This window comes from Leopardus geoffroyi, chromosome A1, assembly GCF_018350155.1.
Source record: "Leopardus geoffroyi isolate Oge1 chromosome A1, O.geoffroyi_Oge1_pat1.0, whole genome shotgun sequence".
Lineage (NCBI taxonomy): Eukaryota > Metazoa > Chordata > Mammalia > Carnivora > Felidae > Leopardus > Leopardus geoffroyi.
Window position 1 is genome coordinate 145741100 of NC_059326.1, and position 26994 is coordinate 145768093.

Genomic DNA, 26994 nt, shown 5'->3' on the forward strand with positions numbered 1-26994 from the left:
TTATCATGAATAATTTTATGCTTGTCCATTAGGTGCCTTTTTTTTTTTTTTTTTGGTATCACTTCAGGTAAAGAACTTATGCTATTTCCATAGATATCTTTATTATTAACCCATCAGGTATGTGATTATTGCCATGTAATTTTTAGTGCTGCAGGAGTAAGCCTAAGAGATGTTGGTTTTTCTGGGAAGTCTGGAACAATATGGCAATGTTTGACCTGAGTAGGAGTTGACTGGGAAGGTAATGTGGGAAGGACAGATGTGGCAGAAGGAAACATATATGCAAAGACTGGACTTTATCATGTGTGGAGAACTATGACTAAATTTCTGTGGGCAGGCACATAGAATGTATTTCAAGGAGTGAAAGAGAGATGGAGCTGGAAATGAAGAGGGGGAACAGGTCATTGTGCTCAACTAACGCCTTACAATCTTGAGGCGATGGAGAGGCCCTTGAGGGGATTTTGGAATATATGAAGCAAGAGGGTTGTGTGGCATATAAGTGTGGGTAGAATAGAGATACATACACCATTTAGGAGATAATTGGAATCATTCAGATGAAAAATAATAGAACCTAAACTAAGACAATGGGATGAGAGGAAAGAACAAGAAGAGGTATTTAGGAAGTTGGTTCAATAAATCTTGGGAACCAATTGGAAAGTCACAAATGACGTTAGGTATCTTATTGGGGGTGCTGAGTGGATGGTAATACCAATTTCTGCAATCAGGGAGAAAGAGCAGAGGGTAGGAGTTTGAGATGGGAGATGCTTGTAGGCAAGGTCCTACAATAGAGGTCCAAGCAGGCAGTTTGGTATATGAATCTGGGGCAAAATAAAGAGGTCTGGACTAGAAATTTGGAAATGTAGCAGTTGGCTTTCAGTGTCCTACCCATATTCCTGTATTGCATCCTGACCCATCTCTCCATTGTTAGTTACTGCCCTCTGAGGCTACTCTCCCTGTGTTCATGGCAGGCTGGAAATGCTGAAGAATTAATTTCTCCCAGGGGCAGCCCTTATGGACTGACTCTCAGGAATTGTGAATAAACACCCCAGCTCATTTGTCCCTTGACTAGAATAATTCTAGAGTGTGTTTTACACCATTTCCTAGAGCGCCACAGCAGGACTTAGCTCTTTTGCCCGTTGTGATATCGTGCTTGATAATGTTCACTTGATAAACTCCCTTCTCTTCCTTGCTCCCATAGTGATATTTCCTAATGATGTTGGCATTACCTCCAGAATAAGCTACTTGTGTTTAAATCCTTGTCTCAGGATCCGCTTCTCAGAAAATCCAAACTAAGACAAGCAGTAACAGGCAAACAGGGAAAGTTGACTGCATTTGAAAAATAGCTTGTTTTGGGGCGCCTGGGTGGCGCAGTCGGTTAAGCGTCCGACTTCAGCCAGGTCACGATCTCGCGGTCCCGGAGTTCGAGCCCGCGTCAGGCTCTGGGCTGATGGCTCAGAGCCTGGAGCCTGTTTCCGATTCTGTGTCTCCCTCTCTCTCTCTGCCCCTCCCCCGTTCATGCTCTGTCTCTCTCTGTCCCAAAAATAAATAAACGTTGAAAAAAAAAATTAAAAAAAAAAAAAGAAAAATAGCTTGTTTTTACAGCTTTAAAAAAAAAGCGTAGTTATTAGAATGTAATGCCAAGAACCCTTCCAGGGCCATGGAAGAGACCTATATAAATGAGTGTGTGTGTGTGTGTGTGTGTGTGTGTGTGTGTGTGTATTTTTACACAGATTTGACCTCATACACAATGGTGGACCCTGGCTAACCAGTCTGTGTGAGCTTGTTGTCGCCAACTTGGATGCTAAAGCTTGCATAGCAGACACTTGGAAAGGGAAAATGGATATAAAGTGGTGGAGAGCAGGGACAAGCTAGAATCCACGAAGAGGAGCTAGAACTGTAGGAATGAACTGGAACTTGTGTCCGTTTTCACTGCCTCCAACGTTGATAAAGTAGTGTCCTTTGTCAAAACAAATGGCCCGGAGCTGAATGAATGGCCCAGGGACTGAAGATGTTGAAGAAAGATCCACGAGAAGCTGGAGCACCTGCCAGCCTGGGTGTTGCCGTGTGCCACCAAGGTGGGCCAGCAGGTAAATGATAATTTGCTTGAGCTACAAACGTACCTTGACTCCACCATTTGAAGGTTAAAAACAATATGGCTGCTGCTTCACTTCAACCTTCTAAATCATGCAAATAGGTCTTCCTAATGTGGCCCACCTTAACCAGAAACATACAGGGAAATTAATTCTGGGAAACACAGTTTAGCTTAGCTATATTTTCCTTCCAGGCAAAATGAGCAGCCAGGTACCTTGCTAAAAGTCTTGTCCAGAGGGAGCATTTCCTTTTACTCTGTCCATCAAGGCTAACCTGGCATGGGTTGTTAGTGTTATAGCCTCCCACTTTCAGGTTTTGCCTGCATATATTAAGTATAACCATCTGTAACCCAAGCTTGAGTTTTTTTCTTCCTTAGCAGCTTCTCAGAGAGGAATGCCCATTAGACCATAGGTATGAGTTGACAGAGAGAGACAACAGTTAGTAAGAGTGGGGGCATGGGCATCTTGGCTACTTCCTCATGCAGCTGACTTGTGCCTCAAAGACTTGGTTGAGCCTTCCTTCCATATATAACTTTCATTTGATGATGGATTGCTGCTGTTGTGAATGTCTAGCTTTGTGGGCTTGGTGAGTCAGATGATATTTATTTCATGATAGGCACCTCAGGCCACTTAGTAACTTGATGGCCCATGGTCAGATGTTCAATCTGTACTAAGGTCAAGTAGAAAGTAAAAAAGCCAAAAGCTGTTTCTGAAAAGGAGAGTAGTTATCTTCATAGGATGGCATGGCTCTGCTGCAAAATTCCTAGGGTCCTCATTGTGATTCACTAATAGGGGCCTGTCACAGGCTCCATACAACATGCCTCTCCACCACTGACACTTTGAGCAGATTCTTTATGCACAACATCACAAAACTGCCACTTTTGCTCCTTGTTACTGGTAATTATATTTAGTTCTAGGGGAAGAGTACATAATCCCTAAACACTCGGTGTGTGTATGTTTGATGTAGACCCTGTGGTAAGAAGAATAATGCCTCTCCCTCATGGCTGTCCAAATTCTAACTCCTAGAACCTGTGAGTATGTTGGCTTTCATGGCAAAAGGGGCTTTGCAGATGTAATTAAGGGATTTAAGATGGGGGATTATCCCAGGTGGACCCAATGTAACCATAAAAGTTCTTTTAAGAGGAAAAGGGAGACAGGAAAGAGAGGGGAAGAGATGGATGTGACAACAGAAGTAGAAGTTAGAGTGATACAAGAAAGGCACTATAAAGCAAGAATGTAGATGGACTCTAGAAGTAGGAAAATGCAAAGGAACAAATTCTCCCCTAGAGCCTCCAGAAGAAATGCATTTGATTCTAGCACTTCTGACCTCCAGAACCATCAGATAATAACTTTGTATTGCTTATAGCCACTGAGTTTGTGGCACTATGTCACAGTGTCAGTAGGAAACTCTGATGTGAAACTGGACCCAAAAGAAAATGAAGTGCCTAAGCAGAGGCCTCTCTCTCTCTCTCTCTCAATCTCTCACCGTGAATGCTTCCTTCCCTCCCCAGTCTCCATCATTCTCCGTAAGATTGGCTCTAGGAAAACTAATGAAGGATGGTGAGTGGGTCCTCATTGCAAGTCTTTTCCTTCTACCCCTTCTTCTGTGCCCCATGTCCTTACGTAAACCCCTGGCTACTTGAGGTCCCTACTAAGTGGTCCCTTTGTCCCATCAACTTCTTTCATCAAGCTTCCTTTTTAATTTTTTTTATTGCTTAGGATTTGAACTCTAATGGAAAAATGATTGCTAATTAATGAAGCAGTGACTTACATTTTAAAATATATTTAGAACATATTTATGTTTTTGTAGTGTTTGTCTTTTGCATATTGTCTTAGCCTTATAAAGAATTACTCTAATGGGAGAAATGTCAGTGTTGTGGCAGGCCAATCTTAGGAATTTTGAAGCTATCAAATTACATCAGGTAGATGCTTATCTATGTGCAGGACATTATCTGACCTTTATTGCTTATCCCTGATGCCCACCAATGTTTCCTGTTGTTGGGTCTGGCAGATTACAAAATCTTCAAAGGTTTGTGTCCTTCAAGTACAAACTTGTGTTAGGGATATGATTTAGGATCCACCACCCATTGAAATGACTAAGTTTTCTTGTGTAGTTTGTTTGACTCTGAAGATATGGAGACATGATGGTGAGACATTTTCAGCTGCTCCATGCTCTATATCTCTCAAAGCAGTGTTGCTGGTCTCAAGACTGGATATCCTGGATAAAGTAGAGTTTGTGATCATGTCTCTAGAAGGACTGTGAGTTTATGCAGGAATGGGAGAGGTACTTAAAGAAGATGAACTTCCATCTTTATAGCCAAGGGATTTTAAGAGAAATAGTACACAAAAGAGATACTTTTTTTTTGTACTTACTCTCTTTTTTATTTCAGTTTTATTGAAATATAATTGACATATAGCATTTTGTGAGTTTAAAGTATACAGTGTGTTGATTTGGTACTCTTTCATACTACGGAATGATTATCACCATAGTGTTAGCTAACACCTCCATCACGTCACATAATTACCATTTGTTTTTTGTGGTGAGAACAAATAGAATAAAAACACTTAGCAACTTTCAAGTATATAATATAGTATCATTAACTATAATAAACATGTACATTAGGTCCCCATGCTCTTTGAGTGAAGTCTTTTCTTAGACTATTAAAACCAGCTGTGTCTATTTTTTCCAGCTTTTAGTCTCCAGTCTCACAACCTCCCAGTACACAGGTCAGCCTTGTGAGTCTATGCCCTGATTTTGGTCCTCTGTGTCCTGTGACTCAGTATGTGACAGCAGGAAGCCAGTAGGGAAATGGAAAATAGATCTTCTCCTTAGGTCTTAGAGCAGAGATGTACTAAGCTGCCGTTCCCCATCTCTTTTGTTAATAGACCCTACCCTGGGCCGGGAAGGCTATCTGTAGTAGATTGTTTGCAAATTGCCACTATTATTCCCCTCTTTTCATCTCTATCCCTTGTGATATCTCTTCCCTTAAAAAGTGGAATATATTTACTTCCCCATCATTTGAATCTGGCCTGGCCTGATGATTTACCTAGGCCAATAGAAAGCAGCAGAAGTGATGCAGGGCTGATTCTGAGCCTAAGTACCCACTTGTTCTGCTGGAATCCTGTTCAGTGTCCATGTAAACAATTATGGGGCAGAGCCTGCTAGAGAATGAGAGGCCACCTGGAAGAGAGGTGAGCCATCTGAGCTGAGGCCATGCTAGACTAACCAGCCTCCAGCTGACCCAGCAGCTGACCATAGATGTCTAAGTGAGACTGAGACTTGAAGAAGTGCCAAGCTGAATGAAGTCTACCTAATTGCCCACCTGGGGAATTGTGAGCTGGAAAATGGTTGTTTTAGTCACTATGTCTTGGAGTGGTTTGTTTTGCAGCCAAAACTTCCTAATTTGTCATCAAGGCTAGAAGTGCTCTCAAATTAGGAGTTAAATCCATGTCTGAATGATCATACCTACCACATAAAAGGAAAGAAATAACAGAGGATGAAGCATATATGGAGGAGAAGAGAGATAAAAGAAGGAACATATAGTCAGGCTGCTATTACTCTCAGCCCGTTCTGGTTGTAATTCAGTTTCTTCTTCCACTAAATCCTTACAATGCAGGAGAAATCTTTTGTTTATAAGACTCAGAAACTCCCACCCTGCCTTAAGTACCTTAGTTTCAGGGGTATCTCATGGATCTCAAGGGTCTGGATCCCAAGATCTAGCCAGGCTGTCTTGAATGACTAAACCTGGGACTGGCATATGGTCTGGAATCAAGGAAGCTGCTTCCTCTGCTTTGCAGTGTTTCCATCTCTTTCTCTTTGGTAGAAGATATTGCATCACTTCTGCCCATTTGTTTCACTTTTTCTCTTTTCAGTTCTCTGCTTGCACATAGCTTTGACATGCCTATTCTGAAATAGCAGCCTCAGCCTCAAGTCTTCATGACCTTTTAGCTCACTTTCCATAAATTCAAATTCCCAATCAGAGAGAATCCACTTGGTTCTCTGTGGTCCAGTTACATATGCTTAAACAGTAATTGGCAGGGCCAATAAAAATACCCTTCTGTGGACACTGGGCAGGCAAGCATCTTTTGTTAGAACCAGAGGATTGGATTTCTTTACTTAATGTCTACAGCTGGCAGGAGTCACCACCCTGAGTTTCTGGAACTCCTTTTCTGCAAGTCACCAATAGATTTTTACCTTTGTCTTTGAGTAGAAGATCAACTTCTGTATCCTTCCTTTGTGGAATATGAATGCTAATGATCCGCAATTTCCTTTCTTAATCAGGCTGGGGCAGGGATTAGAACACTTTTCTTAGCCCAGCACCCTGCCTCATATGCATTTATTGGTGCTCCCAAGATTCAGCAGTTATAGCCTCTCCTTCATATAAAACTAGCTTCTAGTGCCTATAGTGTTCTATTCAGCACCTGCATCTGTCTTTTTTTTATTCTATTTTTGTTTTGTTTTGTTTTGTTTTATAACAGTCAAAATCCAAAAGGCTGCTGATTGACACACTCTCTAGTGGCAGTTTATGGTTACATAGATTTTATGGACTAGAAATTTTTCAAAAATAAATCTGGGTGTTGACATATGGTTACCAGGTCTATATTTTGCCACATAAGGTCATTACAAGCTCCCATATTCACTCATCATCATTTAATGTTGGACTGAAACATAGGAAATTGCTATTTTTTATAGGTCAAAAATGGTTGAATATTGGCAGTTTCCTGTGGTTCAGTGTGATATAGGAAATCATATTTTAACTTGAAAACTATTCAAAGGATATAATCTTAGAAAAAAGGATTAGCCTTTACAATGAATTTATTTAGCTTTATGAAGAATGTACTATACTTTCCTTAATTTTCTTGTTTCATGATGGACCATGAAAACTTCTTCATACATGGTGCTAGTTTTTGATGTGTCTTTAAACAATTTTTATTTCATTTCATTTCATTTCATTTCATTTGTTATAAGTTTTTATTTAAAGTCCAGTTAGTTAACACCATGTCCGTTTTTAAAACCCTGGTCTAGTCAAATATGTCTGTGTGATCCCCTAGCATCACTTTCATTCCTCAGAGTGCTTTTTTCCTAGACTCTGAGGTAGGGTTCTGACCTACCCGTGCTTCAAAGTCATGCTCAAAGAAGCAGTCATGTTCTCTGAGATCTCAAGCTGTTGGGTGAATCCTTCACTTGGGATTCCAACCTTGGGAATTTGGGAGACATGTTTGCAACACTGAGCTCATTGCCACATTCCCCCTCTTAGAGTAAATGGTCACATTTACAAAAGGAGTTTCCGTACCCTCCCATGGCTCCTCAATGAAATATGCAAACCAATTTTTCTATCAACTCTGTGGTAAAGATTCTTCCCTTTGGATTATTATTATTATTTTTTTTTTGCACAACTTTTCTGTCATCTCTGACAACTCCCTCATCACCCTCTATTTCCTACCCAAGGGATCTTCATGTCTCTTATATAAGCAAGGTCCAGACAGATTGTATAACAAACTAGCTTTGGCTATTAAAAACATCTTTTTAGCTCTTGGCACAACAAGCAAAACCACTCCTGATGAAAAGAAAGTCTCTCTCCCATATGGTTCTGTAAAGAAGTATGAGTTTCTGAATTTACTGTACATGTGAAAACAATAAACAATTTGCATTTCTTTCTTTTTCTAGGAATTCAAACTCTAACCTGAGGGTTTTTAAAGAATAGATTTAGTAATTTCTACATTGCACCATTTTCTGAAATATTAGTGATTCTCTCTGAAGTAACTAAGCCTCAGCCAAATGTTTCAGTTTATCTTTCTTTTTTTGTGAATCTGCAAATGCGTCAGAAAAACGTTTACTGTAATGTTAGAATGTGCATGTGTTGGCATTAAAAGTGTGGTTTTGTCCCTACGGGGAATCACATAGAAGCAAAATTACAGTTAATTCCTGGTATCTGTGGTAATGGGGAACAGACTGAGTTTGTACCAAATAATATTTGAAAAAGTTATTTTAGAAGTTAAGTTGAACCTTGTTCTTCACTAAACCTGCCAGAGATCCACAAGTAGTCCAGTTGTTCTTCTCTCCCCTGCTTGCTCAGCCAGAGTCTGGGGTGAAGAAACGGCCAGCAGAAAAGAAGGGTAGAATCAAAAGACCTATTCACAAATCTAAAGGTCATTTGATTTTCTCAACATGTTGACTACAACTCATAGGTGGGAGCTTTCTACTCCTTTGGTAAGGCGTCTTGTCCTACCTTATGATTTAATAGATAAACATCCACCGAAATTCATGTTAACTCCTTTCCAAATTCAGTTTTCAGTTAATAACTGAAAAAAGAAGTAGACAGTTTTCAGATAATTCTGAAGCCTTTTAAAGCTATTCTCTAAAGAATGGAAGATTTGAAATATAGTTGAATGGGAAGAATGCCACCACAGAACCATCTACTTCTAGTTAGTAGCCTGCAAGAAGAAGATTTTTATTTTACCTGGTTCAGTCCCTGACCCTTTGGGAGAGGAGATGATAAACATGCTCTTTATGGAGTGACTCTTGGCTTCCGCACAGGTTTTCAGTAGACAGGGGGTGGGGGGGGGGCAGGGCCTCACTTAATCTGGATCTGCAGTATTTCCTGAATGCAAAGAACTCACATGCTTGCCAGGATAAGAGTGCATCGCACTCGTGGTGTCCGGATGTGATGCTCCAATGATGTAACCCATTCATTTGTTCTGGAACTATTATTGTTATCTGTTGAACAAGACTTAGAAAATGACTTACAGTTTAAAAAAATCACGGAGAATTTTGCAACTCTCTGCCACTCATAGCAGGAATCTTGACACAGGTCTACAAATGCTTTGGAGATATAGTTAGAGATAATATATATGTGATTATGAAATATATATGATTATGAAATATATGTATATGATTATGGTAGGGATAGGGGAAACCTTAACTAACTACATTAGAGGAATTCAAAATCAAAATGAAATGATGGTTTTAAATAAGGTTGGATGTCATAATTAGTCCCAGATGATTCCTTTGTAGTCAGGAAAGTTCTCCCAGACAGCCCCATTTCTTTGTTTGAATGTCAAAACTGAAACTGAATTAGGCTTCTGCCCTGTGTTCTCATACTCACAGTTTCTTTGGGACCTTACAGTGTAGGCCTTGTGAGATGGCCATTGAGACAAAAAGATTGTGTCCTCCATTATATGCTCTTTACAAGGCAGATATTATTGCAACAAACCTCCACAACCACAGAACTAAGGGTTTCTCCTTTCTTCTGGTTTTCTGTATTTGCTTTCGGGAATAGAAGACCTTTTTTGTTTCTACGGTTCCTATACTCAAGTGCCCATTGCCCTGGAGGAACAGGCCTCAGGATGTCATTCGCATTTGCTGTGGGAAACCAGACCCATCACCACATAAGGAGCTCTGATTCCCATGGAGATTACGGGACAGATTAGGGAGAGGTGTCTTTAAGCAAATTTTGTTTGCCATGGGGAAACCAGGGAAAATCAAACAAAAGGCGACACAATTGATTGCCAAAGAGGGCTTGTGTCTTTAGTCCTTTCCAAGAGACATCAGTTATTTCCTGATATTTCTAATAGAAAACTTGTCAGAATAAGTAAATTTGTTTCCAGTTTTGTCCTACTAACAAGTTTTGCCAATTAAATCATTTAAGTGGTTGTCATCAGTACAGAAAATGTAGACACACCCAGTCTTTTCCTATAAATGATTCCCCCAAATTTGCGTTTATTTGTTTTGGGGATCCAAGCCTTGTTTTAAAAAATTTCAGAATATTTCCCTTTTAAATAGATGGATTAACACACACAATCTGTTTCTTCCTTACTCAGAGAAAACTAAGTTAATGATGCATTGCTTTTCCATCAGCTAGTACTTGATTCAGAGCAGGATGAAGCAGACCTTATCTCCATCGTGTGGATGGTGGATTTCTTAAAGTCCACATGACAATTAACAAAGACTAGAATAAGGCAGACTCATTTGTATTTAGAGTCAAGGAAATGGTACTTATGTAATACTTGGGTAAATAAGCAGTGCTATTTCCTTCCTGTCTCTAGATCAACATATTCATTATATGTGCTTTTTAATTTCTAATTAGTAATATAATAAAATATAACCCATTTGTAATAAATGCAACGCATAGGAGACCAGTGAATCACGCTAAAACTAAGTTTTCCCGTGGCATAAAGATTGCCCATGACACCTAACTACCGGCTTTTTGGGAGAAAACTGGGGCTATTTCTGAGATCATGTGAAACAAAACCGGCCCTCAGTTAAAATGAGATATTTAGTAGACTAAGCAAAACACAGTTCCTCCTTTGAAATACTTGGATAATTGGTGAAATTCTCTACTTTTTTCTTTAGTGGATATAGAAACTAACCCTGCAATTTTGAAATAGATATAACTGTTTCACTTGCTGATATAAAAACATCTTATTTCTGTTTTTTTAGTCTCCCCATAATTTGTATTTTTCCCATAGGACATCTTGCTTTTATAGCTAATTTGAAAGAAATTATCAATATTGAACAACTAGCAAAATTTTCATCAGCAAACATTGATCAACCATCAAAATTGTCATCAGCTTGGCATTCTCTTATTAATGTCAAGGTGATATTGATTATGCAGTCAGGGATTATCAAATGCCTGAGTAGGAAAATAGCATCTAAATTATAGTTCATATCATAAATTATACTCATATTTTGTTAATATTCATATATTTTATTAACATCACACACATTTTTGATTTCAGTATCTGTGCTTATAAGCTCATATAGATTCACATGGCCCTATTATTATATTTAATAATTTGTTGCTGGAGCTGAATTCCCAGATACAACATTTTTTTGAGCTTAAGAGCACTAAAAAGTTGGTGTTAGAAGTATGAGAAACTGAAAAAAAAAATAAATAAATAAAATAAAATAAAATAAAGGGGCTCCTGGGTGGCGCAGTCAGTTGGGCGTCCGACTTCAGCCAGGTCACGATCTCGCGGTCCGTGAGTTTGGGCCCCGCGTCGGGCTCTGGGCTGATGGCTCAGAGCCTGGAGCCTGTTTCCGATTCTGTGTCTCCCTCTCTCTCTGCCCCTCCCCCGTTCATGCTCTGTCTCTCTCTGTCCCAAAAATAAATAAACGTTGAAAAAAAAAAAAAAGTGTGAGAAACTGAGCAAGTCATTTAAATTAGTTTTATATTATTTAAGACTGCAAATGCCATAAGACAAAGTAAATATGAAATGTCTCTTATTAATGCGAGATAGCATTTGTCATCCTTAAAATACTTATTTGTAATAAGTGATCTCTCATTTACTCATTCACTCATTTACTCATTTATTTGTTCATTTATTCAACAAATAGATATTAAGCACTTATTATACATCAAATACTCTGGTAGATGCTGAGACACATTAATGAGAAAATGTAGATACAGGCCTTGCCTAGAGTCTGGTGGAATAGTAAGTAACATTTATTAAGCATCTAATCTCCAGTTACCTTGAGAATTTCGCTAATCCATGAATCTAACAGCTATTCAGTTATAATGTGGAGTCTGTAATACTGGTGTTAGAGTGATGAAAGTCTTCCTATTTCTTGCCCACACCCTTTCACCCGGAGAGCAGAGGGCTGTGAAAGGGAACATGATGACAATGTTAGTGGAAGAGTAGGTAGCTGCTGGTGGTAGGAATGGGTTTATTTTTGTTGAAGGGTGAAGGTAGCTATATATGTGTGAGGGGTACTATGAAGGTGCTGGTCATATTTAGATTAATGAAAAGCAAAGCTCAAATATCCTTGTCTTTCAGTGACTGAAGGAAAGTCAGCACCAGCTTGGAAAATATCAACTCCAGAAAAACACTTCTGAGGTCTTTTTGTTTTGAGGTCTTTGCATTTCTTTCCTTGCCTAAAAAATGTGTTTCCTCTGAGATCTCTTTATTGCATGGAATGAGAAGTAAAGGAGATTCCTTGAGGGCAATGAAATAAAGGAAGTCAGTTTTCTGAAGGGAATTCATGTGGTAACCCCTCTCTCATCTCTGGAATTCCTTGGGCTTGCCACTAAAGGAATGAGTAACAGTCTTGCACATAGTTGTGTTTCTAAGTGAGCAACTTATTTGGACATGCTGAGAACCGTCCTTGGTACAGAAGATATGTTACAGGACTAAAGAGAGTAATGATAGATTATTTGATTAGATTTTAGTGCAGCATTCTTTTTGGGATTTGATGAACTATCACCTATTAAGTGAGTTACAGATATGTTAAGTTGTATGGACTTTCTGATCCATGGGTGGAAACAGACCATGAGAATTGAGGTCTGAGACTACATAGATGTCCACTCCATTGTAGAGAGATGTCTCAGTCATTAAAGAGGTTCTGAGGTGCAGGCTTATTGAACATCTTTGGAAATATTTGGTGAAAGAAGTCAATAACACATAACTGATACTGGGTAAAGAGTCACATTAGGAAAGCCTTTTAGTGTCAGTGAGCACAGGGAGACAACAAAGTCTGAAGCTTGGGAGATAATTTTTGGAAAATGTAGTTCATCTGAAGAAGAGGGAAGGCAGGATAAGATTTGATGAATTAATTGGACAACGAAGCTGTTCCTTATGTGGACACTGATGAATTGCAAACTATATGTACTGGGAAAATGACTCTTTTAACCTGAACCTTGATTCCCAAGAAGAGCAAATGGACAGAGAGAAGTTTCAGAAAGAAGCAATTCAAATGGGGAAAGTAAGAAGTGTTTCAAAGAAACAAGTAAATGGAAGAATTAAAGGTGAAAATAGGAGCATAAAGAACTCATTATCTGCCTTAATCTAGTACATTTATATATATATATATATATATATTAATATATATATATTTCCCCCCACCACCCAGGAGGAATAGGGTACCTTAAATAGGGTAAGTATGTGAAGAAGGAGAAAGAGTAATAGCATTTAAGACTCAGAGTAAAGTTCCTTCAAGAGGAGGGCTATTGTAGCTCACATGATAGGTAACACTATCAGGGATCAAGGAATCCACCATGTGGTCCCACATATAGAGCTTTCCCGTACGCATCTCAGCAACAGTGGCCTCCTGACCTCCTAGATCACACACCATGTGACTTCTTTTGGGGGTAAGTCAAGAACCTTGTCTTCTGACCCCTTCATCCTCTCAAATCTGATGGCATGAAGGACTGCATCAAGGCTGCCAATGACGGTGTGCTGCTACACAGCTTCTGAAATGAATTAGATGCAGGTTTGAGGCCTGCCAAGTGACATGCAAGATGCATAATGAGCGTCTGCAAGAGTAAAGAAACTCCAGTGGTTTCTTTACAAATTGGTTTGTCTGCATGTTCACATACAAGATACTGAACAATAGGTCTCTAAAAGTGTTCAATTCCTATTGGATAACCTGACAGATGATAAATATTAGAAAGGAGACAGTTTATTACATGTCTGGTATGTTCCCAAAACTCTGATAGAGCTGTAAGGAATTTTTTTTTAATTTCCAAGGAGTTTATAATTTTGTTGACTTGTTTAAAAATGGATGTACTAAACGTTTAAATTTTTTATTTAACAAACATTTATATAGATAATACTATGTGCCAGGGATTTTTCTAAGTGCTTTATAGATACTAGCTCCTATATTCATCTAGATTAAATGACCCAGTGATTGGAAGTACATTTATTTACTTATTTGTTTAATTTTTTTAAACGTTTTATTTTTTGAGAGACAGAGACAAAGTACAAGTAGGAGAGGGGCAGAGAGAGAGAGAAACACAGAATCTAAAGCAGCCTCCAGGCTCTGAGCTGTCAACACAGAGCCTGATGCAGGGCTTGAACCCAAAAGGCAAGATCATAACCTTAGCTGAAGTCAGATGCTCTACCAACTGAGCCACCAGGCGCCCCTGGAAGTGCATTTAGGAAGAACTTTTGTAGATAAGCCTTCTTGAACAGAGGGAATACAAAAGGTTGGATATATACTGTGAACACACGAAAGCCTAGAAATGGACTGTGATACACTGTTTTTCATGTCCAGAGCCCACTCTATGAAAATTTGTCAGGTAAGCAACATTTGTTCACATGTTATTCAGCCCTCAGATATCAACTAGCCTAAGTTTTGTTTTTTGCCTTCTCAAGTGCCTCATTCTGGTTTCCTGATTGAGTTTTTCTACCTGAAACACCAGCTTAGACCATGCAATGATGCCAGTATTGGGTGCCAAAAATTATGGTGAACTATTCAGGGAGATACCTTGGATGTGTTTTGAGAAGGGGTCTACTGACTCTCCTTGCATCTAGTTTCTGTCTTTATCAATGGAAGATATGAATGTAACCAATTACCATGATGGTTAAGGTGATAATACTGACTAGAAGTACCCCTCACCTTTCATCAGAAAATTCAGAGCCATGGGTGAATTATGTTGAGGAATTGGACTGCAAGAACTTCTGTTTACCCACAAGATGGTTTAAAATATTCTAATTGAAATTACAATCCCCATGCTCCATTCCTTACCAGAATAGACATTCTTCTAGTGGAGACGCCAACCTGATCCCATCCAAATTCAGTGTCGTTCCTAGAATAGCTAACAACCACTGCTAAATATTCCTCAAGTAAGCCCTGCTAAGAATAGTGTCTTACTTGTAGAGCTCTGACATGAGGAACTTAACACCCTATTGGAGTCAGATAAGCTGACATTTTTTTTGAGAGCTTTGTCCAAGTGACACTGAGAAGGTTGGAGTCTGAGAAAGACTCAGGTTGACTGGGAGTCTGTGACATGGCATTGAGTGATGCTATATGAGACCAGAAGTGACTGTGGGCATGCCTAAATGCTGAATTGACTACCTGTCAGTTCCTTGGGCATGAAAGCAACTTTAATGAACTGTCCAAAAATCAAATTAAAGTTTCATTTTTACTATCTTGCATTTCTTTTTTGTCTTTTTTCTTTCTTTTTCTTTTTTTTTTTTTTTACTTATTTTTTTTATTTGAGAGAGAGAAAGGGAGAGAAAGAGAGCGCACATGAGTGGGGGAGAGGGGCAGAGGAAGGGAGAGAGAGAGAGAGAGAGAGAGAGAGAGAGAATGAATCTTAAGCAGGCTCCATGCTTAGTGTGGAGGGACTTGATCCCACAACCCTGGAATCATGACCTGAGCCAAAATCAAGAGCTAGACGCTCAACTGATGGAGCCATCACATGCTCCTATCTTGCATTTCTTAAACATTAGTTGGTACTCTATGATACCTCTCCCACTTGTTCTGCTACAGTTTGTTGAAAAGTTAAAGCTTCATCTTGCTTCTTTAAGCCAGAAAAACATGTTTTCTTCTTAGGAATTTCAGTTTACAAGGACTTATGATTAGTCCCCAAATTTATTATAACCTTGCACCTGATATAGCGTTTGATCTTCCCCAGGACTTTGAAAGAGAAGGAATTATCATCCCATTTCTATTAATGAGAAATGGAGGCTCAGATAAGATACCTATTCATGCTTCATATTTAGTAAATAGCAGATTTTGAACTAGACCCCAGGTCTTTGGAATTCCTTGTGTGATATTCCTATTATTTAATCCAATTTTTTCCCACATACCTAAGTGTCCAAGGGCTGGTCCCCCTCCTCCTCCTGCTCGTGTGTCTATCCACTTTAGTTTGGCAAGAGAAAAGGGCCTTGGGGCTAGGAATGGTTAGCCTTGCTGCTAACCACAGCACAATATTTGAGGCAAATGTTCTAATTTTTCCTAGTACCAGAAAGGATCATTTCTATAATATTTCTTATATGATTCTCTGTAACCCATGAGAGTATCACTATATATATATATATATATATATATATATATATATATATTTTTTTTTTTTTTTTTTTTTCTTTTGTCTGAAGTACAAACTATTGTTTCAGGATGGCTGCATTTGTTTAACATAGATGGTTTGTGTTTAGACTGCCTGTGCTTTCTTCTCTGCCCTAAATTATTCCTTCCAAGTTGGAATGTTTTTTCTTCTTTGGCATCCATTAAAAATCATCAGCAACATGGCCACCCTCCAGAAACACTTCTGTAATGCCAACCACAGGACTTGACGTCTAAAAATAAGAATTGAAAATGAGATTTAAGTTAATGCCCAGAAAGAAATCTTTCCATGTGTCTTTGCTAAAATTTGGTAAAACCTATTCTAGGGAAAAGTGTGAAATACATGAAACCTTTCTTGCTACTTTTTATAAAAACTTTGGCTGAGTAATTACTGAGAGCTCATCCTTTTCGATCTGTCTCCTATTAGCCACTTCTCATCTTCTAACTTAAGGTTATGTAAGTTCAGAAGAGATTCTCGTTCTATCCAAGCCCACAGCTGATCAGGCTTACTGGGAAGAAGCAGGGCTCCTCAATGATGATTCCCAAGCTCTTGAAGTTTATATTTTCATTTCACCATCATTTCTGCTTCCTTTATGGAACTGATTAAATTCACCAAATGATGAAACATGAATAAAATAGTTTGGGAATAGTGTGGGCAGTTTAAAATTTCTTTGACATTTAGTGGTGAAACTGTAAAAATTTTTTTAAAATATCAAAATCAATTAGCTGGGATTTCTTCACCCTTTCTTCCATCTAACCCCCCCCCCCCCCGCCTTCCAGTTCATTCCATAAGAATGATTATATCCTAAAATAAACCATTCTTAGTTGCCTTTTATGTCTTTACTCAGCTTTCCTCTACGTTTTTTATCTTCTGATTTTCAAGTACACAGTCTAATGATAAAGCCCTGTATAGCCAGTCCAATCATTTGTAATTCTTCAAATGCTCCAAATCTGGTGTGATACTCGCCCTCCCTCCCTCCCTCCTATCCCTCCCTCCCTCCTTCCCTGTCTTTTTTCCTTCCTTTTTGTGCACAAACTAACATAGAAATTCTTAGGGCAGGCTGTTTGGGATTAGTGATAGTTACTGTTACCTTTTCTAGAAGATGTAGAAATAGAAGTCAGGCTGAATCCAAAGATGATACACTAAACCCATTTAATATATAATGATTGCTGACTTTTTTTCTTAATGCATTTTCTTGTTTTCACAGCTTTTATATGTGGTTTGAAGAGTGTTATGGACCTCAATCTGGAGAACAGGCGGGCAGTTCTGCAGCTGTTCTCGCTCTTCAATAGTCTGTAGACCTCATGATACCACATTTCCTGCCCTGACTCAGATTTAGATTTAGATTAATGGATTTAGTCACTCAGCCAGGTTCGGAATGTGTCAGCCTTATTGCTACTTTAAAAGAGACCTTGGTTTCTTTATTTTAAAGTTGACTATCTTAGTCTACTGTGAATTATTGTGGATTTTTACAAACTTAAAATTTAATGGGGCACCTGGGTGGCTCACTTGGTTAAGTGTCCCACTTCGGCTGAGGTCATGATCCCATGGCCTATGAGTTCCAGCCCCATGTTGGGCTCTGTGCTGACAGCTTAGAGCCTGGAGCTGCTTTGGATTCTGTGTCTCTCTCTGTCTCTGCCCCTCCATTGCTTGCTCTCTCTTTCTCAAAAATAAATAAAACATTTTTAAAAAGCCCCAAAATTTAATTATTTTTTACCCAGAATAATTTTGTTCTCTCTTGGTCTTTGAGACTCATATTTCTGGCATACTTTCTCTTATGTGCACAAATTATGTCACAAAATTATGGATTTTAAGCTTATATGGCAGCCCTTGGGCTGTTTCTGTATTTTTTTCAATAAGGCAGTCTTAGCTTCCGTTCCAGGCTGAACCTAGACTGATCAGTTTTCAAAATGTTGAGTGTTCCCTTGCCAAGGAGACCATGGCAGGACCCACTGAATCAAAGGGAAGATTCACAAGTCTGTGGTTCATAGCTCATATTTTGGGGGAGTTTTTTTGGTGGGGTTTTTGGTCTATTTCCTTTCCTTTCCTTTCCTTACTTTTTATTTCATGTTTTGCCCTATTGGACCCCTATTTTTTTTCAACTTTATTCAGGTATCATTGACAAATAAAAAGTATATATTTAAAGTAGAATGTGTTAATTTTATATACTGTGAAATGATTTACCACGAAGTGTGTGTGGCAAGATGCTTAAGATTTATTCTTTTAGCAAATTTCAAGTATACATTACATTACCATTAACTACAGTCATCATGCTGTACAGTAGGTCTCCACATGTACTCATACCTGAGCCTTTGTACCCTTTAACCAACATTTCCCCATTTCTCCACCCCCCAGCCTAGAATAATTACCATTCTCTCTGCTTCTGTAAAAAGTTCTGTTCAACTTATAAGTGGTACCAGGCAGTATTTGTCTTTCTCTCTCTGGTTTATTTCACTTAGCATAATGTCCTCAGTTCAACCATGTTGTTGCAAATGACACCATTTCTTTCTTTTTTAAGGTTTAATAATATTCCACTCTGTGTGTGTGTGTGTGTGTGTGTGTGTGTGTGTGTGTGTGTGTTACATTTTATTTATTCATTCATCTGTTGACAGACACTTAGGTTGTTTTCATATCTTATCTATTGTAAACAATTCCTGTGTCCTGGGAGTGCAGATAGCTCTTTGAAGTAGTGATTTTATTTCCTTTGGATTTATACCCAGAAATGGAATTGCTAGATTATATAGTAGTTCTATTTTTAATTTTTTGAGGAACTTCCTTACTGCTTCCTTACTACTAAAGTGTAAAAGTGTTCCCTTTTCACCACCATATCTTTGCCAAAACTTGTTATATTTTGACTTTTTAATAATAATCATCCTACTAAGTGTGAGGAGATATTTCATTATGGTATTGATTTGCATTTACCTGATGATTAGTGATGTTGAGCACTTTATCATATACCTCTTGGCCATTTGTATATCTTATTTGGAAAAATATCTATTTAGGTTTTTTGCCCACTTTTTACTCTGGGTATTTGTTGTTGCTATTGTTGTTTTTTGTTTATGTTTGCTGTTGAGTTATATGAGTTCTTTATATATTTTGTATACTAATCGCTTGATGGGTATATGGTTTGTAAATACTTTCTTCCATTGCATAGGTTGCCTTTTCATTTTATTGATTGTTTCTTTTGCTATGCAGAAGCTTTTTAGTTTGATGTAATTCCAATTATTTATTTTTGCTTTTGTTGCTTGTGCTTTTCATCTGAAATCCAGAAAATCATCACCAAAAATGATGTTGATCAGCTTTTTCCCTATGCTTTTTTCTAAGAGTTTTATGGTTTTATGTCTTATGTTTAAATTTTTAACCCATTTTTAAAATTTTAATTCCATTGTCATTAACATACAGCATTATATTTGTTTCGGGTGTACTATATAGTCATTCAAAAGTTCCTTATATTGCTCAGTTTTCTTCAAGATAAGTGTATTTGTAATCCCCTCCACCTGTTTCCCCTATCCACTATTCCCACCTCCCCTTTGGCAACCATCAGTCTGTTCTCTATAGTTAAGAATCTATTTATTTGGTTTATCTCTTTTTTCCTTTGTTCATTTGTTTCTTAAATTCCACATATGAGTGAAATCATATGATATTTGTTTTTCTCTGACTGGCTTATTTCTTTCAGCATTATACTCTTGGATCCATACATGTTGTTGCAAATGTCAAGATTCCATTCTTTTTTATGGCTGAATAATATCCCAGTGTGTGTGAGTGTGTGTGTGTATCACATCTTTATCTATTTATCTATCAATGGACACTTGGTTGCTTCCATAATTTAGCTATTGTAAACAATATTGTGATAAGCATAAGGGTGCATATATCCTTTTGAAGTAGTGTTTTTGTATTCTTTGGGTAAATACCAAGTAGTGTGATTTCTGGTTCATAGGGTAGTTCTATTTTTAATTTTTTGAGGAACCTCCATACTGTCTTCCACAGTGGCTGTACCAGTTTGCATTCCCACCAGCAGTGCACAAGAATTCCTATTTCTCCATATCCCCACCAACACTTGTTGTTTCTTGTGTTTTTTTTATTTCAGTCATCCTGATAGGTATGAGACGGTATCTCATTGTGGTTTTGGTTTGCATTTCCCCAATGATGAGTGATGTTGAGCATCTTTTTGTGTGTCTGTTGGCCATGTGTATGTCTTTTTTGGAGAAATGTCAGTTCATATATTTTGCTCATTTTTTAAATTGGGTTGTTTGTTTTTTGGTCTTGAGTCATATCACTTTTTTTTTAATATATTTTGGATTCTAAACCTTTATTGGATATATCATTTGCAAATCTATTCTCCCATTCAGTAGGTTGTCTTTTGGTTTTGTTGCTTTTTTCCTTTGCTGTGCAGAGCTTTTTATTTTGATGCAGTCCCAGTAGTTTATTTTTGCTCTGGTTCCCTTTCCTCAGGAGACATATCTAGAAAGATGTTATGGCCGATGTCAGAGAAATTACTGCCTGTGCTCTCTTACAAAACTTTTATGGTTTCAGGTCTCATATTTAGGTCCTTAATTCATTTTGAGTTTGTTTTTGTGTTTGGTGTAAGATAGTGATCCAGTTTCATTTTTTGCATGTAGCTGTCCAATTTTCTCAGCACCGTTTATTGAAGAGACCTGCCTCTTTCCCATTGCATATTCTTGTCTCCTTTGTTGAAGATTAATTGACCATATAATTGTGGGTTTATTTCTGGGCCTTCTATTCTGTTCCATTGATCTATATGGCTATTTTTGTGCAAGTTTCCGTGCTGTTTTGATTACTATAGCCTTGTAATATAACTTGAATTAATCTGGAATTGTGATGCCTCCAGTTTTGTTTTTTTTCTTTTTCAAGATTGCTTTGGCTATTCAGAGTCTTTTGTGGTTCCATACAAATTTTAGAATTTTTATTCTAGTTTTGTGAAAAATGCTTTTGGTATTTTGTTGCATTGAATATGTAGATTGCTTTGGATAGTGTAGACATTTTAATAATATTTGTTCTTCCAATCCATGAGCATGGAATATCTTTCCATTTCTTTGTGACATCCTTAATTTCTTTCATCAATGTTTTATAGTGTTTAGAGTACAAAGTCTTTCACCTCTGGTTAAGTTTATTAGTAGGTATTTTATTATTTTTGGTGCAGTTGTAAATGGGATTGGTTTCTTAATTTCTCTTTCCATTGCTTCATTAGTAGTATATAGAATTACAACAGATTTCTGAATATTGATTTTGTATTCTGCTGCCTTACTGAATTCATTTATCAATCCTAGTAGTTTTTTGGTGGAGTCTTTAGGGCTTTCTCTATATAGCATTTAGTATTTAGTTTTAGGTCTTATGTTTGAATTTCTAATCCATTTGACTCGATTTTTGTGTATTTGTGTATGGTGTGAGGTAAAGGTCCAGGTTTCATTCTTTTCCATATAGATATCCATTTTTCCCACCACCATTTATTGGGTAAGGGCCTGAGATGCATCCACCTGTAGGCAGCACATATCCTGTAGGATGGTACACCATTGGTCTTCACAGATGATCTATCACATAGTTTGGACTCATTTGGAACATTTGGCTTGTCAGAAACGTTTTTCCTCAGTGTTTTAGCATGTGCCTTGTATGGGAAATTTAATCCAGATGTGTTGAAGATTCATTTACACTTAAATCATTAAAGCATTGTTCACAGTTTTTGATGTCTCACAAGTCTTTTGACTTTTTCCAAATCATCCTAAATGCTTTGCCAAGGGCAAATCTAATGCCCAGCACCAGAAAATTCAGGTTTTTTTTCTTGAGTCTAAAACACTTGCTTACATCTCAGGGAATTTATTTTTATTTTTATTTTTTAGCAGTCAGCATCTACCTGCTCCTGTTTCTAAGTGTCTCAGGGGAGTGGAGCTCTGGAAGGGTAAAATATGATTTGGCATGATTTATACATCTGGCCCCAATCTGGGCCTGTTTTCTAAGTTGGCAGGAGATACAGGATGTGTTTTACTTTCATCTACCTCTGCTTCATTGGAGACATTGTGTGATGCAAACCCCGGACGACTGTGAGTTCATCTGGTCAAGGAAATGGAAAGGAAGAAGTCTCTCTTCATTGTAAGGATTTGGGATAAACATATTAAAGAGCATGAATGTTCAGAGAAGTATTATGCTTCTGTTGTTTCCAAGACAAGAGCTAACCCGCCACTCATTGGGGGTTTCCTCATTGGGGGTTAGTGCTGGCCCTAGGGTAATGTAGTGATGCAGGGAAGGCTGCCACCAAAAGGAACATCTTTTAGTATCTTTCTCCTTCTTGTTGCCCTTTGGCATTTACTTTTAGCTCTTTCCCTCTGCTCAGAAACTGGCCCAGGTCTAGGCCAGGTCTAGGAAAACTTGAGATAAATTAAATCCTATGAAGTTCCTACTGAGAACATGCCACTTCCCTAGGCCAGGTGACAACATGAGGTGACAGATGACAAATGTCTCTTTTATTGTTTTTGAGTGGAAGTCTTTCAACTACCCTCCAGTCACCCAGGGAGTATGGGAAATGTAGGAAATGTCCTACACTTGGGACAGAATGAGGCTGACCTTTCTTTGCTGATTGGCTTGCCTTTGTGCTGAAGCAGTGTGTATGGCCCCACTTGTTTCCTGTGTGATTCTGGTCTTTTATCCGTGGGTTGAAGTTCTCACCTCTGTAATGGGATATTTAGACTAGTTCAGTCATTATATCTACACCTTTCATTTTATGTCACTTTTTCTGAGGATAGTCAGGCCTCAGAAATTATTCAGCTTCAGGTTATTTGGGAGAGGGATACAGTCTTTTTCTGGCCTACTTGCGTGTCTACTACATTTTTGGGAATTCATGTAAGTCAGGTTAGCCAATGACAATGTCAGACTTTTTTGGTGATTACTGGTCGCTTCCAACAGTTATAGGTAATTGGGAACTGGATAGCTCTTTCCCTCACCCTAGTTACCAGGTGTTAGGAATAGTGAAAGCAAGTCTCAGGCAGAATTCTACCATAATTTAACATTTATTAGCAAGCAGTTATGTAATTGGCCTGAGGAAGTCTTTGGCTTTCTAGGCACTCATGCCAAACACTTTGGATAAATATTCATTTCAAGGCAGATAAAACAGTATTCTTCAAAGGGAAAAAAAGCTGCCTAGTTTGAACAGACAAAAATGTCCTTCCTCAAGTGGTGGAACACTGGACCAGATCTAGGGTCTCACATTGAGGGGGAATGTGACAAATTTTCATACTTTGTTCATGCAAAGTTTAAGGTGCCTGCATACAATTTCCATCTGACCATTATCTAGAACACCTGTTATTTCACCAATGAAAATATTATTTAACATGTTTACATGGGTTATATCTTCTAGTGCAGATTTGGAAAGCCACATTGAAAGCTGCTTACAGTAGGCTTCTCAGAGAATGCCTGATTAAATGAACACCCTTTGAGGAGTTCACGTTAAAGTTCTCATACAAATCTATTGCCCTGTTTTTGTGCAAGGGGTTTAGAATAAATTAGACATTATAACATAGCATTGCAAACTGATAATTTTTAAGATCCTATCAATAAAGATGGGATTAGGATCCTTCCATACATATGTAAAAGACTAAAATGGTAAATTAAAACAGTTTTGAACCCTGGCTGGAAGATTTTTCATAGTTCCTTAACTTAACATCCAATAATATCTGGGGCACCTTGGTGGCTCAGTCGGTTAAGTGTCCAACTTTGGCTCAGATCATGATCTCACAGTTCGTGGGTTCGAGCCCCACATCAGGCTCTGTGCTGACAGCTCAGAGCCTGGAACCTGCTTTGGATTCCATATTTCCCTCTCTCTCTGCTCCTCTCCTGCTCACACTCTGTCTCTCTCTCTCTCAAAAATAAAATAAACATTAAAAAAAACCCAACAATATCACACTGATCTCAGGCATGTGCTGTTTGTTATGTGTTTATTTTATTTTGATTTAATTTTTGAAGTTTATTCATTTATTTTGTAAGAGAGGGAAAGCACGCGCAAGCAGGAGAGGGGCAGAGAGAGAGGGAGAGAGAGAATCCCAAGCAGGCTCCACATTCCACATGCAGGGTTTGATCTCACAAACCATGAAATCATGACCTGAGCAGAAATCAAGAGTTGGATGCTTAACCAACCGAGCCACATAGGCACCCTAGATATTTTCAAAGTCTTAAAATGAAATATTTTTGAAAAGTTATTTTGATGGTTTTTAAAATGATATAAAATGCCATCTTTGTGAAACCATGTATTCATATAAGGCAATGTGTTTTAGTCACAGCAGGGAAATTTCATCTAACTCATTCAAGCATGACTGTTACATTTGTTAAGAGTATGGTAATTCTATTTTCATAGTAGAAGATTCTTTTATTCTGTCATTATGTGATTTTAGATACAAAACTAATTTCTGTCATATCTTGCCAAAAAAATTGGCCACATTTCTAAGCAATTGCATTATTATTCATACTCTGAGCATTTTTTTCTATTATAAAAAGGTCTCCCCTTTGTCAGCCATGCACAAATCCTGACTTCAGATTAGATAGATGTATAATGTGATGGTTAAATGTGGAGGCAGGATGACCTGCCTCATTCCTCTGTAATTCCCCCTGAGTGCCTACTATGTACCCGTTTTCTATGCCGAGCACAGGATTGGATGTGTGAATGTAGCAATAAGCCAACAGATGTGCCCTTAGTCTCCTGGGGCTACAGCCAAGTACCAAAGGAGAGATGTGCATTGGTTTAATGGGCCAGATGACACTGGCCCACTCTGAGTTCCATTGTGAGGTCAGAGGTTATCTTGCTAATTTTGTTGTCAACAAGTGTTATGTGTGGGAGCGGGGGGAAATATGACAGCAATTAATTCTGTGTGTAAAATACTGTGTACATATAATCACATATACAAAGACAGAATGAAACAATCTTCTATGTACCAGGCACACGTAGAAGTCTCCCTGGGGGATTGCACACACACTTTTAAAGCTTTAAATGCTACCCTTATGCTGATGGTTCCAAAATATTAGTCTATAGTTCTCTTTTTTCAGACTTGTGCATGAAAATGCCTTCTGGGCCCTCCATGTAGGTATGGCTCAAGAACCTCAAATTTAAGGTGAACAAAGGTGTTGCCCATCTAGATGTGTGTGCCTCAGTTAATGGTAGACCCAGTCCTGAGGCAGAAACTTGGGAGCCATTCCAGTCTTTTTCCAGTCTTTTCAGGTCTATGTCCAATCCAGTATTAAATTCTACTGATTCTGGTTCCTAACTTGTGATCATTACCTCTTCTTTATCCCTATTATTTCTGTTTTAGTGCCATGCCTTTATTGTGAACCACCTTGAGAAATAAAAGAACCACCTGTCTGATCTGCATCCTTCCATTTATCATTCTCAAAGTCAAACTCCACATAGCCCAGAGGAGATTTATTACAAACACAAATACAACCAGGCTAATTTTTTGTGATGTCTCTACCCCAATTATGGCAGCAATGTTCATACCATGGGTGGGAACCCATCAGTGGGTTATGAAATCTATTTAGTCATTTGTGATCAGAGCTTTAAAGAAAGTTAAATAGGATACATTAGGATAGAATAGACTAGAAAACAATGATTCTCCCATAGAGAGGGTAAGTGATGCTTGCAAATCTTTTGTTGGAAATGTGTGTGTGTATTACTGGATGACTTTGAAAAATGCACTTCATTTTTTTCTTTTTAACTGGAAATCCTGATGTAACAAAAATGAAAGTTGTGGAGGCTCCTTTGTGGACAAGCAGAAAGGGAAAAGAGAGACTCTCACAAGGGGATATGGGGAGGGGGCTGGTAAATATGGGCAGGCCCTGGACCAGCAGAAACACCTCAGAGGAGGCTGCATGGTGTGTTGTTTATCACAAGGTCTCCAACCATGGCAAAGTCTGCTGATCCCCAAGAGAGGCCAGGAGGTGGCAGAGCTTCTGGCCTGATGGAATCATTTGGGCTGAGAAATGAAACATCTGAGCAGAATCCAGAGTGCCAGAGCAGGGCAAGTGTAGATGAAGAAGGTCTCCCAGTGTCCTGAAGCTATGTAAGGCTCAGCCCTGAGTGGTAGGGAGTCCAAAAGCAACTGTGTTACATTTACTGGGAGCTTGAGCTGTACTTAAATTGATTGACAGAAAATGGGAGAGGGGTGCCTGGGTGGCTCAGTCAGTTAAGCATCCAACTTCAGCTCAGGTCATGATCTCACAGTCCATGAGTTCAAGCCCAGCGTCAGGCTCTGTGCTGACAGCTCAGAGCCTGTACCCTGCTTTGGATTCTGTGTCTTCCTCTCTCTCTGCCCCTCCCCTGCTCATGCTCTGTCTCTCTCTGTCTCAAAAATAAATAAAAACATTTTTAAAAATTTAAAAAATAATAGAAAAAAAAGAAAATAGGGGCGCCTAGGTGGCGCAGTCGGTTAAGCGTCCGACTTCAGCCAGGTCACGATCTCGCGGTCCGTGGGTTCGAGCCCCGCGTCGGGCTCTGGGCTGATGGCTCAGAGCCTGGAGCCTGTTTCCGATTCTGTGTCTCCCTCTCTCTGCCCCTCCCCCGTTCATGCTCTGTCTCTCTCTGTCCCAAAAATAAATAAACGTTGAAAAAAAAAAAAAAAGAAAAAAAAGAAAATAGGAGAAGTGTCCCCTCTTACCCACCTAGGTTTGTAGACTGTTCCATGGCTGTCACATTATCTTTTTGTTGTTGTTTTATATTTGATATTTTTTTCTTATCTCATGAATAGCTGACATTTATATAAGTTAGTGCCCTTGTGTACATAAGGTTGACCCCCCAATGCCATTTTTATTTTACAAATGAGAAAATGGCAACCTAAAAAACCTGCCCTAAATTCTGGCTGAAGTGCTGGAATCTGGATTTAAACCCAAGCCAACTAGATTTGGAGCCCATGCACTCACCCCTACACCATCTTGCCTTACCTGTGCTGGGTCGCTTGTGGATGCCATCCCTTTGAGGACCATACCTTGTGGTCCTGTCTTCTTTCCAGGGCAGACCTCAGTGAGGGCCATCAGAGGTGATCAACAAATATGAGTTGGCACTAATGGATGGCACTTACCTTCCCGTGGAAGGAGACCAGCTTCTCAGTCTTAGCATCCACCTGACATTG